An 11,358-nucleotide genomic window follows, 5' to 3' on the forward strand; every position below is an offset into this window, starting at 1 on the left:
GGGCGGGGACTAAGGTTCGTCCTCGCGCTCTCCCCTCTCCATGTTTGGCATGAGGGCTTGGAGGGGAGGGGGCGAAATGGGCGCGAATTCGCCACCATTCCCTCACATTGACTTTTTTTCTTTTTTTGACTGAGAGAAATATAATAACACTGAAAGTTTCCCTCCCATCTGGGTTTCGTGAGGAAAACATGCCTCTGAATGCCGGCTGCTGGGGCCCACGCAGGTGTGGAGCAGTGGCATAGCAAGGTCAGGTGCTACCCAGTGGGGAAAATTTCTTGTCATCCCCCACACACAACATTGAAATTATCAAAAGAAGGAAAAATAGAATATAAGTATTCAAGTGTTATTTTCTGGTTTATTTACTTAACATTGGGAGCATAAGCACTTAAAACCTTCCCCTCCCACCACCTAACTTTGTTCTCTGCAAATTTTGAAATCAATTCCTTTCACTACTTTGTTTTCAGTTGACAAGATGGCTAAGCCAAAGAGCCGAGCTTGACTCATAGCAGCCACATTTCGTTGCGTTTGTTGACTGAACGAAAAAGTTTCGATACGTATTATGCTGACTTGTTGAGGTTAATTGTCAGACGAAGTTATTAAACTTGTTTTAAATAATATTATTTAATAATAAATTATTATTTTTTAATGTGAGCCCAATTTTTTTAAAACAAAACATATTTTTGCCATTTTGTCACACACACCCTCAGTGCTGACACCCAGGGCATCCCGCACCCACCGTACCTCCCTTCCTATGCCACCAGTGTGGAGAAGGCTGTTAGGCTCATGTCCTTCAACACAGATTATTGCACTGCTAAAAACACAGTGTTTAAAACAGAAGCATAGTGCATCCTGAAAATAGGCATCTCAAGCATCAAAAGCCAGGTCAAAGAGGAGCATCTTCAGCATTCTGTGTAATGAAGGCCACCTCTGTACCCCACAGCTTAGGGGGCCCTCCATGGGGAAGGCCCTCTTCCAGGCCACTATCCCCTCTGCCTCTGAGGGCCGAGGAACTACCAAAGGGAATCCCCTCTGCCAAGCTCAGCACCCAAGAGGGTCTGTGGGAAAAGAGACAGCCTTCCAGATATTTGGGCCAGATACCTGGTTGGCAGCTCATATAGATGGGCCTTTGGCCTGATCCAACTGCATAGTTAGAATCGTAGAGTTGGAAGGGACCATCTAGTCCAACCCCCTGCAATGCAGGAATCCCAGCTAAGGCTTCCATGACAGGTGGCCAACCTCTGCTTAAAAACCTCCAAGGAAAGAGAGTCCACCGCCTCCTGAGGGAGATGGTTCCTCTGCTGAACAGCTCTTACTATCAGGAAGTTTTTCCTGATGTTTAGTTGGAATCTCTTTTCTTGTAACTTGAAGCCATTGGTTTGAGTCCTACCCTCCAGAGCAGGAGAAAACAAGCTTGCTTCATCTTCTACAATTCAGGGGTAGGCAACCTAAGGCCCAGGGACCAGATGTGGCCCAATCGCCTTCTCAATCTGGCCCACAGACAATCTGGGAATCAGCGTGTTTTTACATGAGTGGAATGTGCCCTTTTATTTAAAATGCATCTCTGGGTTATTTGTGGGGCCTGCCTGGTGTTTTTACATGAGTAGAATGTGTGCTTTTATTTAAAATGCATCTCTGGGTTATTTGTGGGGCATAGGAATTTGTTCATATATTTTTTTCAAAATATAGTCCGGTCCACCACATGGGCTGAGGGACAGTGGACCGGCCCACGACTGAAAAAGGTTGCTGACCTTTCCTCTTTTCCAGACTAAACATACTCAGCTCCTTCAACCGTTCCTCATAAGGCTTGTTTTCCAAGCTTGTCTCTACTTTCATGAGCATGCCCTCTTCAAAATTACCAAGACAACAGTTCAACAATTGTAAGTAAGTCTGTTGTTGTTGCTTTAATTACCATACCTGTTACTACAGTTGCGTGAAACTTCCAGTGTTTTCTGGGGCAGGGCAAAGGAATGTATTTCCACCTCAGTTGTTGTCCTAAGGTAGCCTCCTTTTGGGAATCTGTGTTCAGTGAAATTAATTCAGCACAGGACTTATTACTAATGCCCTCATTGGCACTGCTAAGTATCTGGGACAACCAGAACAATGATAGAAAAAGCAGAACGTCAGTCATATTTTGGGGGCAGGGGGAGGGAGTAATGTCTGCAAGGCTATAAATCCCTAGACATTGGTGGGCCTCCCTACGGAGGTCATTGTAATCATAACATGAGAAGGTGTGGTTCCTGACTGTCTTGGAGAAGTGTAACTATTTAGGGGACATAAAAACACAAAAACACCAATTGCTGTATACAATTTGGTTTGACTTTTTTGAATATATCCAGGATCGGCAAGTATGCACTTATTTGAAACCAATGTCAGCCACCTCCTCTCTTCAGAGTTCAAATGCACTGGATGGACACAATGAGTCATGATTTATCAGACATTTCTATAAAGCAACAGACAGATAACAATTCTATTTTTTAATTTTAAATAAAAACAATTTAACGAGGTTTTCTTCCATATCCTTGAAAGCGGAAATTAACTTTCTAATTAAAACTAAAGTTATAATTGTGGACATTTTTAAAAATTGTCTTGTAATGTCATATTGGTGTGTGTAGATAAATGCTAAAGTCAGTTTGTATTGTCCTAATAAGAGAAGATGGACATTTCTATCACTGCTTAGTAACGAACAACTCATTATTGCACATGGAATAATACTTGGAGAAATTAGAATTATTATTTTAACCTTCACCCCACTTTCCCTCCAAAATGCTGTGGACAGCCTATATAGGTCCTCCCTCCTATTTTTCCCCACAGAAAACCCATCATCCTTGACATGCTAGCTGAGGCCGAAAAGAGTTGGAAGCCAACAACCCCTGGAGAAACACAGCTTTCCTTATCCCTGCATTAAAGCAACATTTCATAGCCTTGTAAATAGAATTATGAAGCATATTAGACCACTTATGTTTTTACAAGGTCAGTTATTCATACACCTATTTCATTCATTTGTGATACAGTTGAGTGATACAATTGTATCCCAGTTAGCAGAATCTCAGTTTGGTTGCCTGGAGACAACTCTGGCTACCGCATCATAAGTACCCTAAAACCTGAGATTCAATAGGTAGGACTTGGTGATGTCACAATAACAGGACTTGTGATGACACATAGTGCCAACTATATTTTTTCTCTCCTTTTTATACTCATACTTGACATTGCTTAGGAAACCTAGTAGCATATTGTGTATTATTATAGTGATGTTTCCCCCCTAATTAGATAACTTTAAAATGCAGTATGTAACATATGTAGATTTCTTTCCCTAGGAGTTAATGTTTTCTATACAGGCAAGCAGAGAGGCAAGTATTTAAGTATTTACATCTCATGGGTAAATGGGAGTGAATGTGCATTTGCACAATCTGTGGCTTGTGTCCTTAAGTCTTTTTTTTTAGTGCAACATCTTATTCCTGTGCACAGCATTAGAAATCAATATCTAATATTTCTAAATATGAATACAAAAGTCTAGCAAGCAAACAAGCACTTGGCACCGGCCTTCCTGTAAGACGTTAAATCACCAGGTGACGTACAGACTGTGGGTTTGGTGACGTCACTCTGTGTTGCCAGTGTAAATGTTTATGTGCTGTTACTCTGGTTTCAACAATAGAAAGAGGAAGAAATCAATATTTATTTGAATTGCAGGTTCTACTCACTATTATGGCTTGGGCTGAGCTTGTCAGATACAGTATGTTTTTTATTCCTCGCTTAATGAAGTTTTCAACTGCTTCTCCACTCCCATTTCCCAGTCATTTCCCTAAAATAAATACTTAACTCTTTTATGCATATTGATTGAGAACAATAAGTTCCCTCATTAATAATATTTGTTGAGATTGTATGTTTCTGTTGCAAGAGGGGCTGACTAAACGTTTTCTTGGTTTTATTGAAAATGAAAAGGGAATGGCTATGTGTATTCATGTAAGCTTTAACATGGGGGTTTTCCAAGGGACTATATTAAAGCCAAGAAGTGCTCTCTGAACTCTTTGATGAGTTGATAATTAACTATTGTTTCCTGCTGGCTAACACATGAGTATTGAATTGCTAATCATCATTTTGAAGGGAGTTGCTTTTGGTTCTTTTGCTCCCAGGCTCCATGGAATAAGGACGTAAATGAAGCTCTCCAGGAAAACAGCTCCAGGCAAAATGGATGCTATAGGAGAGAGACCTTTGCTTATACAGTAGATCTGTTTGGGTTATTTCATATTTTGTAAGGTGCTGAGCCTATGCCTTGGACTGGCATATGTCTTGTGGAGCTGTTTAGATGACTCATTTGATGTTTTCACTCTGTTATGAAGAAAGTTCTGCAAGTAAAGTTTTGAATAATATCTAATGGGTCTGGACAATGCTTCATTCCAAACAGACTCAGTTTTCATGCATCCAGTCACTTCAAACTGCACACTATTAATATCTGCAATAGCACCACTATCTCTTGGCATTATGTTCACTAGCAGTGTTACTTTCAGAGGTCTGTGTGCAGTACATTTTCTGTTGGTGTACTTTGGAGGCTTAAAATTGACTTCTACTGGCAGCATACACATCCTCAAAACCCATTGGCTTAGTTGTTGTTATGTCATGGAATGTTTACAAACACTGTAGCAATTGAGAGAGAGGGATCAATATAATACCACCAGACAGTGAAACTGCAGTCTGGGTATGTCATGAATCACTGAAGGAAACTATTTATATGGGACCAAGCTCATGTGGTTTATTTTTATACTGTTGGCGAAGAGGTCAACAATCAAGGGAGCTTGGAGAGCCAATAGAAATGTGAGTCATGGGGCCAAGAGGCCAGAAAGCCACATGAAATATTTACATTTTGATTGGATATAATCAGCCATATATTTGGCTACTGTACATCGTTGATTAAAAGAAGCATAAACACAAGATAAAAATAAACTTTTAGAAAATATAGTAAGTACCTTGGAGGATGCAATTTATAAAGCAGAGGGAATTGCTTTGCCTTTGTACCATTCTGAATGTTTTACTATTCCATTGAAAATGGAAGATGTGGGGAGACAATTTAAGAAACTGAAGAAAAGGCAGGTTCTTGACATGTCCCCTCACCTCACTGTAGCCATGTTTTTCTGCTGTGCAGGTAAGCTCATATCAAACACAGAACTTCACGGCTGAAGGGGTCAATGTGTGATACAGAGGCAGCCCACTCATGTTGTGGGGTGAAGCCAGCAGTGAAGAAGCCACCTTAGGCAGATGAAACACCTCTGGCCACCCACCCCACCACTTCTGCCACCAGCGGAGAAGCAACCCAGGTAAGGGAGACAGTGGTCGCAGAGCAGCACAGTGTTCTGCTGGTCTCTGGAACACCACCTTCTAACCAACTTTCAGCAAGAGGGAGGTCTCCCATCACTCCACTTGGCCACTGGTCTCCCCCTGTCCCTACTTTACACAGAGTTAGACCATTGGCCCATCTAGCTCAATGTTGTGTGCACTGACTGGCAGAAGCTCTCCAGGGGATGGGGGGACTGCTCTTATATATGTCCATGGCTAGCTATAGGAAGGGCATATGGGATTCTACCCAAATGGTTGCAGGGAGAAAAGGAACAGCCAGGCCAGACCCAACCAAACCACTTTAAGCTTCAGTGAGTTCCTCTGCCCTGTTTCTCAAGAGAGAGAGAATCAGCTGACATAAGGATTTGAAAGCACTTGTGTTTATCCAGCCATGTTGCAGTAGTGTTGGGGATGAGGTTGATTATCCGTGGGTCTGAGGCAAAGATTTCCCAGCTCTCCCATAATGAGATCCCCTAAGTCCCCCTAAGACCCTGTCCCCCCTAAATGCCTGGCAGATAAGCACAGAGCTTGCACATAGTATACATGTTTGTCCTCAGTTTGAAGGTAAGGAGGTTTAAATAAAAGAGAGCGAGAGGTTGCACATTTTGGGAGGAGTGTTTTGTAAGCATTGCTACAACTGTCTGAAGCCTGTGCTGTCACCTTACTAATCTCCTGATGATGATAAAACACTCTCTGAGAAGTCTGATGAACACACACACAAAACAAAGCATCAGAGCCAAAGAAAACAATTTAGAAAGGTGAGGGAGGTCAGGGTACAAGCTCTGTTCTCTTGACATCGTCTTTGAATTCATATATTAAGTTTGTGACCAGGGATGTTGCTAAGGCAGCTGACATGCTGCCTTGCATATACTTTTGGACTCCAACTCCTATCATGCCTGAGCACTGGCCATGCTGGCTGGGGCTGATGGGAATTGCTTGGTTGTGGATGGCTAAAAGCAGCAGCAGAGAAGTTCTACAATGATGAGCAAGCTTAGGTTCTCTCTCTGGGACCAGAGAGAGGAGAGTTTACTGAACAAAGGACTGAACCCCATTGCTTGCTTGCTTGCAATGTATTACTTGTAACATTTATCTTATTGTAACTATTATTTAAAGCTGTTCTGCAGTAAAGATTTGAAGCACATTCTTGTGGTGGAGAGAATTCATTCCCACACAAGGTCTTGATCAGGGATTCTGCTGGACAACTCTTAACAGTCCCCAATCTGGGTCTTCTGCTCTGGGCCCTAATCCTGCTGCCCCTTCCCTCTTTTTAATCAAAGAATAAATACATTTTCCTTACCGGGCATCTGGCTGTCAACCACAATGCCGGTGACCAAACTACCATCCATCTTAATTTGCGGGGGTGGGTGAGAGAGTGATAATGGTGAAACTTTTTCGGGGAACCATAGGTCAATATAGGTCCTGTACCCTAAGTACACAGCAATGCTCCTGTTTCTAACTAATTTGCTGCTGACATTTTAATCCTAAACATCTTAATACTGCTTGTTCCGTGCAACAGCATCGTCAGGCGCTTATCTGTAATATTTGACATATTGTGGAAATTCAACAAAAATACTCCTTGCAAAATAATAATAATAATACTGCTTGCTCAGAAGCCTTCGGGGAAATACCCTGGAGTTTTCAACCTGAGCTTGCTGGAAGCATTTCAGTCTGCAGCCTCAGGAAAAAAGCAGAGGTTTTCATTCTAAAGAGAGCAAATTGCTTTCTCCATCCAAGTCTCTTACACAGCAGCCAGACACTTGGCCAACTCTAATGTCTGGCACCAGCCCCGTCTTGGTCCAGTTTTGCATGTTTGTTGATTATTTCTATTTGTATTTTGTATATAAATCTGGTTATTTATACAGGGAAATAGACATGTTGCCAGTAAATATGAGCAAGGCTCTGAAGAACTGTGCAGTGTGCTCTTTCTGTGTATATGTCCATACATGGAGAACAATGAGCTGCACTGAAGCAAAAGGCTTGAGCATAAACATCACTTTTTCTGTTGTGTCCTTGAAGGTCATTTAAACACAAAGCCAAACCCACATTTTATTCCTCTCCTTTGGTCCCCTTGTTAACAAGCATTACTGCAAGGGTGCTAGTGATGTGCTGAAATCTGTCCTCCAGTTTCTCATAAGTTTCCCCCCCTGGGAATAAATACTATTTTTTTTCTGCCACATTCTCAGAGCACTTTAGAATGTCTTCAGAACTGTACTGAGTGCAGAAGTTTGAGCTTAGCTTATCCTTGTGGTCGTGGGTAATTTTTTTCTTTACAGTTAAAAAAATTAATAAAAATCTTTGTGGCCTCCTTGGCTGCCCATGCTTCCTGGTTTGAAAAAGTTCCACTTGAGGAACTATGTTATGATATATTCACCCAGGTACTAATTGAAGCACAAGCCCCCAGGAAGGCTCTAGAGTGTAGACCACTGGTGAGATGATTTGCAAAATGCAAGGAAGGACACTTGCAAACACCTTTCAGACTCCCCAGAAGTAAGGTAGGCATGAGATGAGATTTTGATCAAAGTTTTCTCTCCGCTTTAGTAATTTTTGTATGTGATTTCTTTTATCGATAGACACGCACAGAGAGAGAAAGAGAGATGTGGGAAGAGGGGAGGGGAGGAGAAGAACTTTTATAAAAATGTTTTTATTACATATTTTATTGGGTTATAAAAGTACATACAGCGTCTCTATTTTCAGATTGTAAAGTCCATTCAACAGATCAGTTATATTGGATGTGAGTCACTAATGTAGACAATAGACAATATAATGTTGGGGAAGAAGAGAGGTGGGGAGAGAGAAGGGGAGATAGAAAACTTTCATTCTTTTACATAGTGTAGTAGTGTCAGGTTTTTGAGTCAGTGTAGGTTCTATTTCTATTCATTTATTAGTTTTCCTTGGTGGTGAGAGAGGTTGGGGACCCCAGAGCATGGCTGGTTGACTTCAGTTGGCTGCAATGAGTTTTGTTTGCCTGTGTGAGGCAGAGGGGTTCTTATGTCAAGTTAGCTATACTCTCCAACTTTTCTCCGATGAAATAGGCATGTCCCATTCCATAATGATAATTTTACTATTTATACCCCACACATCTTATTGGATTGCCCCAGCACTCTGGGCAGCTTCCACATATATAAAAACAGAATAAAACATTAAAAAAAAAATCTTCCCTATATAGGATTGCCTTCAGACGGCTCGGGTTGGATAACTCCATACCCTCCAGCATTTCTCCAATGCAAATAGGAACATCCCAATGAAAAGCGGGACATTCTGGGATCAAATCAGAAACCAGGACAGCTTCTCTAAATCAGGGATGTCCCTGGAAAATAGGGGACAATTGGAGGGTCTAAATTAGCCATATCAATTCATATGCTGTTGGTGGGTTCTTGTTGTTGTTGGGCTGTGATATAATGAAGGGAAACATGGGTGAAGGTGTCCTCTTTTGTTTGTCCCCATGCTAGTTTCAGTTTGTTGCCCAGCAGCAGTCAAAGCAGCTTAACCCCAGGCAAATCTCCCATCCTGGCAATTTATGGGACTCAACTTCCTTAGCTTCAGCAACAGAAATGGGTGTACTGTTATGCCACATGCAGAAAAATTACACCTTTGCTTGCCAGAATAACTGTCACTTGATGTCATACTCAAGTCACATATGCAACCAAGCATCCTCACCTATGTATTCTATTGGGGGGGGGGATATATGCTTTTTAAAACACTGATTTTATAACAGTAGCAAAAAGCCATTCTGGAGTAATGAATCCCTGTGTCCCTGTGTATGGATTCCTGGAAACGTAATTCTTAAATCTCCAGTCAGGCCTTGGTTTTAGCTCCAGGACAGGCTGCCTCTGCACTCCTATTTGAGTGCAAGCAGGTGATGATCTGAAGAGCAATAAGCATTGTCAAAATCAAGATCAGTTAACTGATCTGGCAGGCAAAGAGCCAAGAGCCAGAAGCAACAGAGATGGCCATAGATGAGCTTCAGATCAGGCAGACAAAGAGCAAAGGGCCAGAAGCAATGTAGTCAGAGTCATACAGGTTAAGCTCCAAGACAGCAAGAGCAGGCTGAAGAGGCTGGGTGAAAACCTTTAAACTCAAGACAAATTGGTCAAGCTGGTAAGCTGGCTTGGCTGCAAGGGCTTTATAGGGCCTGTTGTGTCTCAAATGGGTTAGAAAGCTGATTATCCGACTGCAGCCTTGAGGGCACTGTTCCCCTCAAGACCTTGTCTGAAAGTCCAGAATCGTGGGAGTGGAAGAGGTGAAGTGCTGGAGACAATCTGCTGGAGGCATTGATTCAATCCCCTTAGCATGTGGTTAGAATGTTGACCTTGAACCTTTGAGAACAGGCTTGTTATCTCAGCTGAGTGACAAAGCACTACGATGCTATGCAGTCAGTTCTACACAAGGTCAAAGACGGAGGCATACTTCCCTCAGGGCTATGTGGAGTCTATTAAGAGGACTCTCTCTCTCTCTCTCTCTCTCTCTCTCTCTCTCACACACACACACACACACACACACAGGGGGCGGGAGGGAGTGTATATAAATGTTCCTGTTGTATCAGCTGAGGAAAGAGCAGAGACAACAGTCTAATTGGAAGGGATCCACTAGTGGGAGGACCCAGATAGAAAGAGTTGTTGTACAGTCAAACGCTAAATGAACCAACCACTGTAGCCCAGGCAAATGTGAGAATGGGGAACAAGAATGGAGATGCACATGCAAGAGTGGAAAAAGTCAAGTATCCTGTCTTGCTCTCCCAACCATAAGCGATGGCTGGCAAACATGTTGTACCATCTTCTGAGTGCTCCTCCTCCATGATCTGCCTATGACTAGCCTCCATTTCCACCCATGTTGTTATGTACTGAAGTTCTCACCCTGGGCCAGCAGGGGGATACTGTAGATAGTTTTCACTCAGGTCCACATATGCAAATAAGGGATTGAAAGTGACATTCAGTGATTGGATAGTTACAGAAAGTTGTTACAGTTGCGTTGTACTGGAGCTCTATAGAAGCAGGCTGGCTGAACCCTTCAGTTCTGTTCTGGCCTGTGAATAAACAAGAGCTGTTTGAAGAATCACTGTGTTGTTTGATATGTTTACCGACAACTTAACACATGTGCTCTATTATTTTGTTGGTTGATTTATGTTATGCAAGGTCTGGTCTCATTCAGACGTTATTTCTCCCGTGTTGCCCGTAATCACTTTGCTATTTACTCCTTTCTGCTTGCACTTCATCAGTTTGCAAGAGCAGCCTTGAACCCCCTCTTCCATTTCTAATCTGTAGCACATCAACCGGCAATGACAGTAATCTTGGACAAAGTTAGCCTGCTAAAATCCCCTTGAGTCCACTGGAATTTCACTTGCCTAACTATGTGAAGGGTTATAAACAGACACCCTAACACAGCAAAGGAATTCTGCCCACAGAAGCAGACTTTCACACATGCATGTATGTCAGTATGAATATATGGATAAGAATTAACCGTGATTCCTGCATTACAAGATGTTGGACTAGATGGCTCTTTAGTTCCCTTCCAACTCTGCTGTTTTATGATACTATGCATACTGAGTCAGACCATATAGTCCAGTACTGTCTATTCTAATTGGTAGTAGCTCTCCAGGGTTTCAGACAGGATGCATTCCCAGGCCTATTTGGAAATACCAGGGATTGAACCTGGGACCTTCTGCTTGCAAGGCAAATGCTCTACCACTGAGCTGAGGTCCTTCCCCACCATCTGATCAACATTCAAAATTGCAGTTCTGTATGCCTCACTAAATTATTGCTTATATCCTTTAATGCGTTGGAAGGTTTTCAGCTGGAGATTATGCATTGCAAAATTCCAAAAAGTACAAATTTCAAAGGACAGCTGAATTTTGGTTCAGGAAGAGTGCATTAGGAAGGTATATTCAACATTATTTCCAGGTCCATATTTCCCGTCTACTCTGCCTTTTGGTTCCCATGCTCTAATCATGAAGCAGGAGACACTGAATCATTTCTATGAGGAAAACATTAATAACCTCTCAATAGCCAATTGAAAATTGGCAGACATGAAGCA

The 11,358-nt window shown here is 42.2% G+C and overlaps 1 long non-coding RNA gene and 1 other non-coding gene across 3 annotated transcripts; one reads left to right on the forward strand and one right to left on the reverse strand.

The window, feature by feature from the left end:
- The first annotated feature begins 21 nt into the window (after positions 1 to 21).
- On the forward strand, positions 22 to 4,367 carry LOC128408529 (uncharacterized). Of its 2 annotated transcripts, none has more exons than XR_008329119.1 (4): positions 22 to 246; positions 1,765 to 1,877; positions 2,812 to 3,730; positions 4,102 to 4,367. It is a non-coding gene; the product is annotated as an uncharacterized LOC128408529 (long non-coding RNA). The 2 variants fall into 2 exon arrangements; XR_008329118.1 differs by having other exon boundaries at positions 4,131 to 4,367.
- Positions 4,368 to 10,955: 6,588 nt separating this feature from the next.
- TRNAA-UGC (transfer RNA alanine (anticodon UGC)) lies at positions 10,956 to 11,030 on the reverse strand. Its single transcript has one exon. It is a non-coding gene; the product is annotated as a tRNA-Ala (tRNA).
- Positions 11,031 to 11,358: the final 328 nt, after the last annotated feature.

Source organism: Podarcis raffonei, chromosome 2 (genome assembly GCF_027172205.1).
Source record: "Podarcis raffonei isolate rPodRaf1 chromosome 2, rPodRaf1.pri, whole genome shotgun sequence".
NCBI lineage: Eukaryota > Metazoa > Chordata > Lepidosauria > Squamata > Lacertidae > Podarcis > Podarcis raffonei.